The sequence below is a fragment of the Brachyhypopomus gauderio genome, unplaced genomic scaffold (assembly GCF_052324685.1).
Source record: "Brachyhypopomus gauderio isolate BG-103 unplaced genomic scaffold, BGAUD_0.2 sc828, whole genome shotgun sequence".
Lineage (NCBI taxonomy): Eukaryota > Metazoa > Chordata > Actinopteri > Gymnotiformes > Hypopomidae > Brachyhypopomus > Brachyhypopomus gauderio.
This window is the reverse complement of record NW_027507648.1, coordinates 17,938-26,078: the sequence shown is the minus strand read 5'-3', so window position 1 is coordinate 26,078 and position 8,141 is coordinate 17,938. Positions and strand designations below refer to the sequence as shown.

Below are 8,141 nucleotides of genomic sequence, written 5' to 3'. Positions count from 1 at the left end.
ATACAGACGTATAAGTAGCTCATGTTCAGCAGAAGAAGCAAAAAAGCTGCTCGTTCCTTCAGCTCTTTCGACATTTTCTTGCCTTTTCGAATATCGATTAGTGAGGCTGTGTAAATACTGTGTGCACGCGCATGATCGCCGATTACAAAAGCCTGGCTTGAATTAGCGGGAACAGGTTGCGTCTGGATTTCGTTAGTGGAACGGAACTAGACGGAAGTGAACTGTTTGGTTAACTCAAGCGAGGCTCACTCTAATAAGCGCCGCTTTCATAAGCTCGCTTCGTGGAACAGCCCCCTGTTCTTTGACCATCATGTGTGTTTATTTTTTCAGGTGAGGGAATGTGGGATTTACTGTTGAGGTTCAAAGATACCTGACTGACCCAATAGTTCCACGGTTTATCTCCACCTCTATCAGCTTGCACTGGAATTTTTATGTACACCAGTCTCCTCAGTGCTGTGTGAGGCTTGAAAAATTGTGTCCCAGCACAGTGGAACAAATCCTCTTTTTGAATAAAAACTGAAAACAAAGATGCTAATGTCCACAATCACTAAAATCACTAATAAATCAAACTTGTTTTTCCACAAGCACTTTTGTTATTTTTACATCCATACATAAACATTCACGATATACGTATACATATTAAAAAATGTGATTAATTTTAAAAAGTGTAAAAATAAGAACCCAAACCAGCTAGATATATAAGAAACAACAAATCACAACAAACCAAACAGATTTCCTTTATTGACTTATTGACAAAACGTGAAAAACTTTAATGAAACAATATGGAGTTAAAGGCTAAAAATGAATAAATAAAAGACGCTGCTTTCACTGTCCACCAGATGGCGATAATGTCCACTGCTTCATGAAGTTAACCTTTTTCCGGTACAATGGCCTAGGTGCACGCACCACTTCCTCGTTGGTGTCAGGATGCTACCGTATTTCCGGTTGGTATGCGGAAGTGTCGATGTCATGGCCGAGTCTAAATTCACAAGGTGCCTGTTGGAGTTCCCGAAATTTACCATCAACGATGTGCGTCGTATTGTCAGAGCATCAAGTACAACGACACAGAGTCAACTTGAAAAGGGTTTCAAGTTCTACGTTTCATCCTACCTCTGCAATTTTGAAGGTAAGTGGCCGACGCTAGTTAGCTAGCTAGCCTGAGGTGGCAGTCTAATGAAGTGATGTTGTTTTTAGTAACGAACCAACCTGTCCTAGTACTAGAAATGCCTTTTTAAAACATGTTTGTATTTCTGATGGAAGTATCAGGCAAAAGTAAGGCTAACGAGATAACAGTGAGGGCTCACTGCTACAGATCTATGAAGAAAACAGATACGCCACACCAGCTGAGAGTAGGACTGGTTAAAATGACACGAGTTCTGTTCAGTGTCACGTTCAAAGTTCTGTTGAACAAGTTCAAAAGTGAGTTCAACACAAGTTCAATCTTTTATCCTTGCTCTTACTTCACGTAAGCTGTGATAACCATAGGCATTGGTTTTCAAAGCTTACAATGGTAGCCAAATGCAGAGTAGCTGAGTGGGAATCATTAGCAGTCTATTTTGCCTATAGTAAACAAATGGGAGTTTATTTTACAGTTCGAGCTATTGTTATCTACCTCTATGACTCAAAAGCAGAATATAGTCCACCTCAGCTATTCTTCAAACTGCATTTTCTAAAATCTGTCAATCTGTCTTTCAAATCTTTCATCTTAACTTCTTTATTAACATATGGCTGCAACACTTACACCTATTAACATATTCTGATAACACTCTTCAAGAAGCAGTTGAAGTAAAACCTGCACTGTTCTGTTGTTGGTGGTGGAAACAACAAAATAATATAAATATAAGTAGGCCTGTTTCACTCCTATGTGTAAGCATTTCATCTGGAGTGAAAATGAAGTTTAAATCTAAAATATATTTAGTTTATAGTTGCTCACTGAACTAGTAGATTGAAACATGCACAACACTGTAGAATAGAAAGACAGTATAGCCAAGTGTTTTAAGAGTGATGCAAAACAGCACAAACATTACATGAGACAATAGACAAGTGACATTCACCACTACCAACATGATGGGACAGATATTGCGCCTATTGACATTGCTGAAGTCTTCTTTTCAAGATATTAAATATTGCCTCTTGTGTATTTCAGATGACATTACGTGATTCAATGCCAGTTGTGCTCATTAAGAGCAACTGCTCTTGTGTTGCTAGTTGCGGAATCTGCAAACACTTGGTTGCATTGCTTTTCCAGACTGCTCATTATTCTGAATCTGGCATGTCTGTCGTCCCTCCTGTCCTTTCATGCACACAGACAGAACAGAAGTGGCATAAACCACCAACAATGGTTTGTCTTATTTCATTATTTAATGTTAGTTAATGTATCACAGTCACTTTACTAACACCATCTTTTAAATTAATAGGGGGTGAAGCCTGGACCCGTGGATGCCATGGTTGTCCTAAAGCCAAAACCAGGTGCTACTACAGCCAGTGGAGTTAGGTATGTAGTACCAAATTTAATAGGCAGATTACAGTGTGTGGTTAAAAATATATATGCTTTTGATCATCTGATAAGACGATCTGATCTGTTCTCTTCAAAATTTAATTTAGCTTTGTTGTACTTCAGATTAGTGTTGTCAAAAAAATTGATATATCGATACGTATCGATACTGAACATTCTGAAACGGTACAATACTCGTTTCCCTTAAGTATCGATTCTTTTTACATAAAATGCGCTTTCGTTTGACCCACCCAAGCTGCCGTAATGCACAGGACAGTTTGTAATGCTAATATGGCAGCTTAAGCAAACGCAGTGCTGTTGGATTCGAAGCAGATACAGATGGAAAACTGAAGGACTTGAACAAGCCCGTTTGCAAGCGGTGCTTTTGGAACATTTCAACGAAGGGCGCTAAAGCCTGGTTGAGTGACCATAGCGCTCGACTCCGCGCGCACCTCGTGCGAACCTCCGCGAGCGGTGGAGGCTTTATACTTTCCGCTTTGCAGTGTTGTCCGAAACTATATGTGGTAGTATAAAAGAAACACCCCTCAAAACAGGGGAATGAACACTTACCTGACGAATTTTAATGCTGCTTTGTGTTTCAGGTTTGAAAAGTGCTGCAATTTAGGCTAAAGTACTTGAAAATGTTGAAATTGTAACTACTTCATTTCACAACAAATATCTGTCTGACTGAACAGTTTTCATGTATTACATTAACAAATACGAGCCTCTTGTAATTCCAGGATGAAACATGAGAGAACGTGAAGACGTTAAGATTGGGCGTTTTGAAAATAAACAACCATTAAATAATGTGATTAAAAGCGCAATATTTCGAATCATTTCGAGTATATGTATAAATATTTAACTTAATTAAGTTTAACGTGCTGGGAAATATTGGTACAAGCGCTTGAATTGAACCCTGCAAACATGACTTTGTTCATTGCGCTGAGGCGCGGCGCGTGCGAAGTTACAAAATTCGAGAGGTGCACGACCTCGCGTGCGCCGTGCTTCAGCGCGATGAACAAAGTCATGTTTGCAGGGTTCATACACCTTGTGGAATTCAAACACTTGTATGTCACTTTCAAGGTCCATTTCAATATTTCCCAGCACGAGCAAAGACACTTTGTCAGATGTTCAAAAGACGTCCACTGAAAAGCCAGAATGAAAGTTTTAGCGACGTCTTTTTTAAACGTCTATTACTGCCGTTCAGTTGCAGTTTTTGCACGTCCTGACATCCAATAAAGGTCCTAGTCAAACGTTCAGATAGAAAACTCGTCATAGACGTTCATGTTAAGTTAAAAGGTTAAGGTCCTAGTCACACTGTCAGATTTTGAACGTCCACCAGACATGCAAAAAAGGGTCTGGACTGACCGACGTGATACAGACTTGATTTTAACGTCTTTCTGACGTCGCATGTTTGTTGGGATAAGTTAAATATTTATACATGTACTTGAAATTATTCGCTTTATCATCACATTATTTAATGGTTGTTTATTTTCAAAACACCCAATCGTAACGTCTTCACGTTCTCTCATGTTTCATCCTGGAATTGCAAGATGCTCGTATTTGTTATCACAAAATAACTGTTCAGTCAGACAGATATTTGTTGTGAAATGAAGTTACAATTTCAAGCATTTTCCAACACCTTTTGTGGCCTTGTCACAGTCACACCTTATTGAAGAGGCACCAAGATCCAAAAGTGCTACACCTGAGTGGCATTCACTTAGGAGAGAAAGAGTAACTGCCTCACATTTCAGAGAGGTGAGCCACGTTAGAGGTCCAGGTGCTGCAGAAAGGATAATCCGAGGGACACGACAAACAGCACATGTGAAGAGGGGACTTGAAATGGAAACAGAGGCCTTAAAGGACTGTGCAGTTCTGAAAAACTTGAACTTAACCAAGTGTGGGCTAGTGATTCATCCAGATGCCTCTTGGCTGGGTGCATCACCTGATGGACTTGTATATGACCCACTTGAGCGTCCATCATTTGGGCTTGTTGAAATCAAGTGCCCAAATGCACAAAGCTATGTAGACTGCAAATTCCTCAAAGTGGCACAAGGCCTACACAAAATGAAGGAGAGCCATTGTTATTATTGGCAAATCCAGTTCCAGTTATTGATTACTGGTATGCAGTGGTGTGATTTAGTTATCTGTGCCCATGATGATATCTTTGTGCAGCGAGTTTACAGAGATAGCAGTGTATTAGAAGAGGTGAAAAGGAGGTGTGACATGTTTTTCTTTAACACTTACATGCCAAAATACCTCTCTATGCCCAAGCAATAGAAAATCATAATGAAGACATGAACTCATGAACAATTAAAACAATTTCAATTTATTCTGTCAATTGTATTACTATTGTATTTGTTTCATTTTTTACAAATACAGTAAAAGTTAAGAAATACATAATGTTGTATTGTGTTGTCAATTTTACATATAAAAGGGAAAGCATTTTATACAATTAATCATATTGCACTGTACCTTAACATTGCAGCCAATATTTACAGACTAGCATGACCTAAAGCAGGGGTCGGCAACCTTTTTGACTCGGAGCCACAAAAGCAAAAATAATTGGAAATTTATTTCAGTGACGATGACATGTCACTCAAGCGAACCGAAACTAAATACCGGACATTTGTGAAATTCCACCCGAACATTTTTTTAAGTCTCAAAAATAATATACGGTAATTAAATACTCATTAATTTTATTCAAAAGCTGAGCCGCATCAGAGGGATCAAAGAGCTGCATGCGGCTCCGGAGCCGCGGGTTGCCGACCCCTGACCTTAAAGGGATCATTTTAAGGTTAGAGAAAAAAATAAATAAATCGCCGTAATTCACATTACATCATCTGTCTAATTCTGGATTGAGATTAGCCATTGTTGGCCCAGGCTTTTACCAAGGGGCCATTTTGATAATTCACCAAAAGACAGGCAACAGTAAAAATTTGGTTTATGCTCCCTGTGATTGAAAGGGGGATCACTGTGCTGAATATTTTATGTTCTTTGACTCTGCGAATCACACGCTCAACATGGACTCTCAGTCTTGCAATGGACTGTGACGTTCTGATCTCTGACCTAGACAGTTGAGCTCTCTTTGACAGAAACGTGGGTATGTGGACTTTGCATGGAACGCAGTCTTCAACAAGGAAACCCTTGTCCACCATGATGGCCATAGATGGGTCAAGGAGGGCCACAATGCCAGACTGCTTTAAGATCTCTTTATCACTGATAGCACCTTGATAAAGAGAAGACACAAAGGTCACTGCGCCATGAGGGGCTATCCCAAGCAACCATTTGAATGTACAGTGTGATTTATAAGTGGAAAACACTTCACTCTGAAGGAGAAGGGAATTTGGAGTTTGACATCTCAGTTCTGTGGAATCTAAAATTATTTGAGTGTCAGCGTAGTCCTGAAACACATCTGGGAGGTGAGTTTTCACAGTGTCCACATCTAACCAAACAAACAGCTCCCAATACAGTATAAAGGAAGTTGGCCCAGGTGTTAATACGACTAACAGTTGACCGATGGATTCTAAATCTATGGGCCAAATCCTTTTGCATCAGTCCCAATGACGGGTAGTACATGAAGAGAAAAATCTCATCAATTGCTTGAAGAACCTGGGGAAAAAATACATTATCCTATTGTCATATTACATTATGACTATCAAAACTTCTTTTGATGTAAAGATTAATTTGAAAATGATGACATAACATGCTTTGTATGGACAACAGGAAAACATTTACCGTTGTACTGGCAGAGTGAGGGACCTGATCAGTCTTCAACAGTCCGTGCGCTTGTAACCCGTATGATGATGTGGGTGGCTGGCTCTATTTGCTTCCAAAAGCCCATCAGGTGGGCATGGTTTGCAAATCTGTGGAATATAAAAGTTATATATAAAGTTATATAATCGCTATTTCATTCACAATGTATTTCAGACACCAGAGAAGGCCCATCCGTATACTGTGTCCTGCCATATTTTGTATTTACCTGGTAAAGAATCGTATGTCGTCATCAGAGGCAGAAAACCGCTCCAAACAGAACTTGCTGCGGACAGTTAAGTCTTCGATTTGTTTTCGGAGCCTTGATATCTCCTCGCGTAGCTCTTCATTTTCATTGAGGGAGAGATCAAGCGCAGCAGGCTCATTACTGACGCAGTAGTCATGTTCATGACACGGTAAGGGGTCATCATCATCATGGTCAGTCTGCATCTCTGTTAGATCAGTGTTGGGTGGACGCTCTGTTCTTTCCCATACTCCAGATCATGGAGTTGGAATAGTATAGTTATTCCATTGAAATAGCACAGGAAAAGCTCCAGGTCGCAGTCGTCGTCGTCCAGCAGGAGTGGGAGGTTCGAGCAGATCAGCAGCGATAAAATGTCGCAAACACACTCGGGAAGTACTCGTGACGATAAAATGATCTCTCCTGATCTTAACCACCCATTGTTTCTGCAGTTCTGAGTCCTTTGGAAAGGTGTGGAAGCTCAGGTAGGAATTACACCTTGTCGATGCTGTGCAGAATGGCACACAGCAGTGGTGGTTGGACCTGCTGTCTGTACGTTGTTGAAACGATACTTTTTTTTTGTTTACCCGTCATGTTTAGGACACATAAACGGACAGGAGATGAAGGAAACATCATCATCAAGGTTGGCAAGCTATCAAAACATACCAACTCAAAGGGTTAACATGATATCAGGCTCATGGGACAAAAATGATGGGAAACAAACACAAGTTGTAATATCCACAACATTAACATTTTCTTAATCCAAAATCGGCGCTCTGAACCAAACCTCGTCTTTATCAAGTCTAAACTAAACTTATAAAGGAGCAGCAGCAATAACTAAGCATTATATACCAGCCAAAGATAGAAGCTGTAGGTGGTTAGCGCCTAAGGCCAAGAAGCTACAGGGGCTAGCTAAGCAAACTAAAAGGCACAGGTGGTTAGAGAGCAAAGCTAAAGGTTGCACTCCAGTTATGTAGCTTAACTAAATCCCCAACCCATAAAACTCCGTATACAAGTGAAACATACCTGCTTTAACCCCGTCAAAACTACTAATGGCTCAGTTCTGCTCCCACAATAGTACTGCACCAGGAGGCGCCTCGTCTGGGCCTCTCCCTCGATATAAGAGCAGGACTAAACACTTAGTACTGGACACTAGTCTCACATTTAAAAGCAGAATACATGAGTAAAAATGCACCGTACCTTACAACAGCGAACACTCCGTAAAGTCGAGCTCACGCTCCAACCCTGTCGTCCCGTTGTGCTGCTTAGCTTAGCCACGCTATTGCTGCAAGGACCCCATGGTGCCCTTATCACATGCCTGATTACAGGCACACTGCAGCCTGTAACTACCTCACTCCTCCCATACCAACAAATCTGTGGAGGGAGCTAAAGATCAGGGTGATGGCAAGGAGACCCTCCAACCTCAAAGAGTTGGAGCTCATCACTAAAGATGAATGGACAAAAATACCAGTGGAGACATGCAAAAAGCTGGTCAGCAATTACAGGAAGCGTTTGATTGCTGTAAATAAAGGCTTTTCTATTAATTATTGAGAAGGGTCTGAATAATTTTGGACATGCTACTTTTTGTTCAAATGTGAATAAAAGCTGAGAATTTTTTTCCCCCACAATGATGCTTCTTGTACATCATCGTAT

The 8,141-nt window shown here is 40.5% G+C and overlaps 2 long non-coding RNA genes across 5 annotated transcripts; one reads left to right on the top strand and one right to left on the bottom strand.

The window, feature by feature from the left end:
* The first annotated feature begins 820 nt into the window (after nucleotides 1–820).
* On the top strand, nucleotides 821–4,684 carry LOC143508194 (uncharacterized). 4 transcript variants are annotated; one of them, XR_013129226.1, is made up of 5 exons: nucleotides 821–1,126; nucleotides 1,261–1,419; nucleotides 2,147–2,341; nucleotides 2,418–2,494; nucleotides 3,097–4,684. It is a non-coding gene; the product is annotated as an uncharacterized LOC143508194 (long non-coding RNA). The 4 variants fall into 4 exon arrangements; XR_013129222.1 differs by having other exon boundaries at nucleotides 2,418–4,684; XR_013129223.1 differs by lacking the exon at nucleotides 1,261–1,419 and having other exon boundaries at nucleotides 2,249–2,341; nucleotides 2,418–4,684.
* Nucleotides 4,685–4,802: 118 nt separating this feature from the next.
* LOC143508193 (uncharacterized) lies at nucleotides 4,803–7,852 on the bottom strand. Its single transcript, XR_013129221.1, has 4 exons — nucleotides 7,689–7,852; nucleotides 6,477–7,140; nucleotides 6,233–6,360; nucleotides 4,803–6,106 (listed from the first exon to the last, which is right to left on the bottom strand). It is a non-coding gene; the product is annotated as an uncharacterized LOC143508193 (long non-coding RNA).
* Between the last annotated feature and the right edge of the window lie 289 nt (nucleotides 7,853–8,141).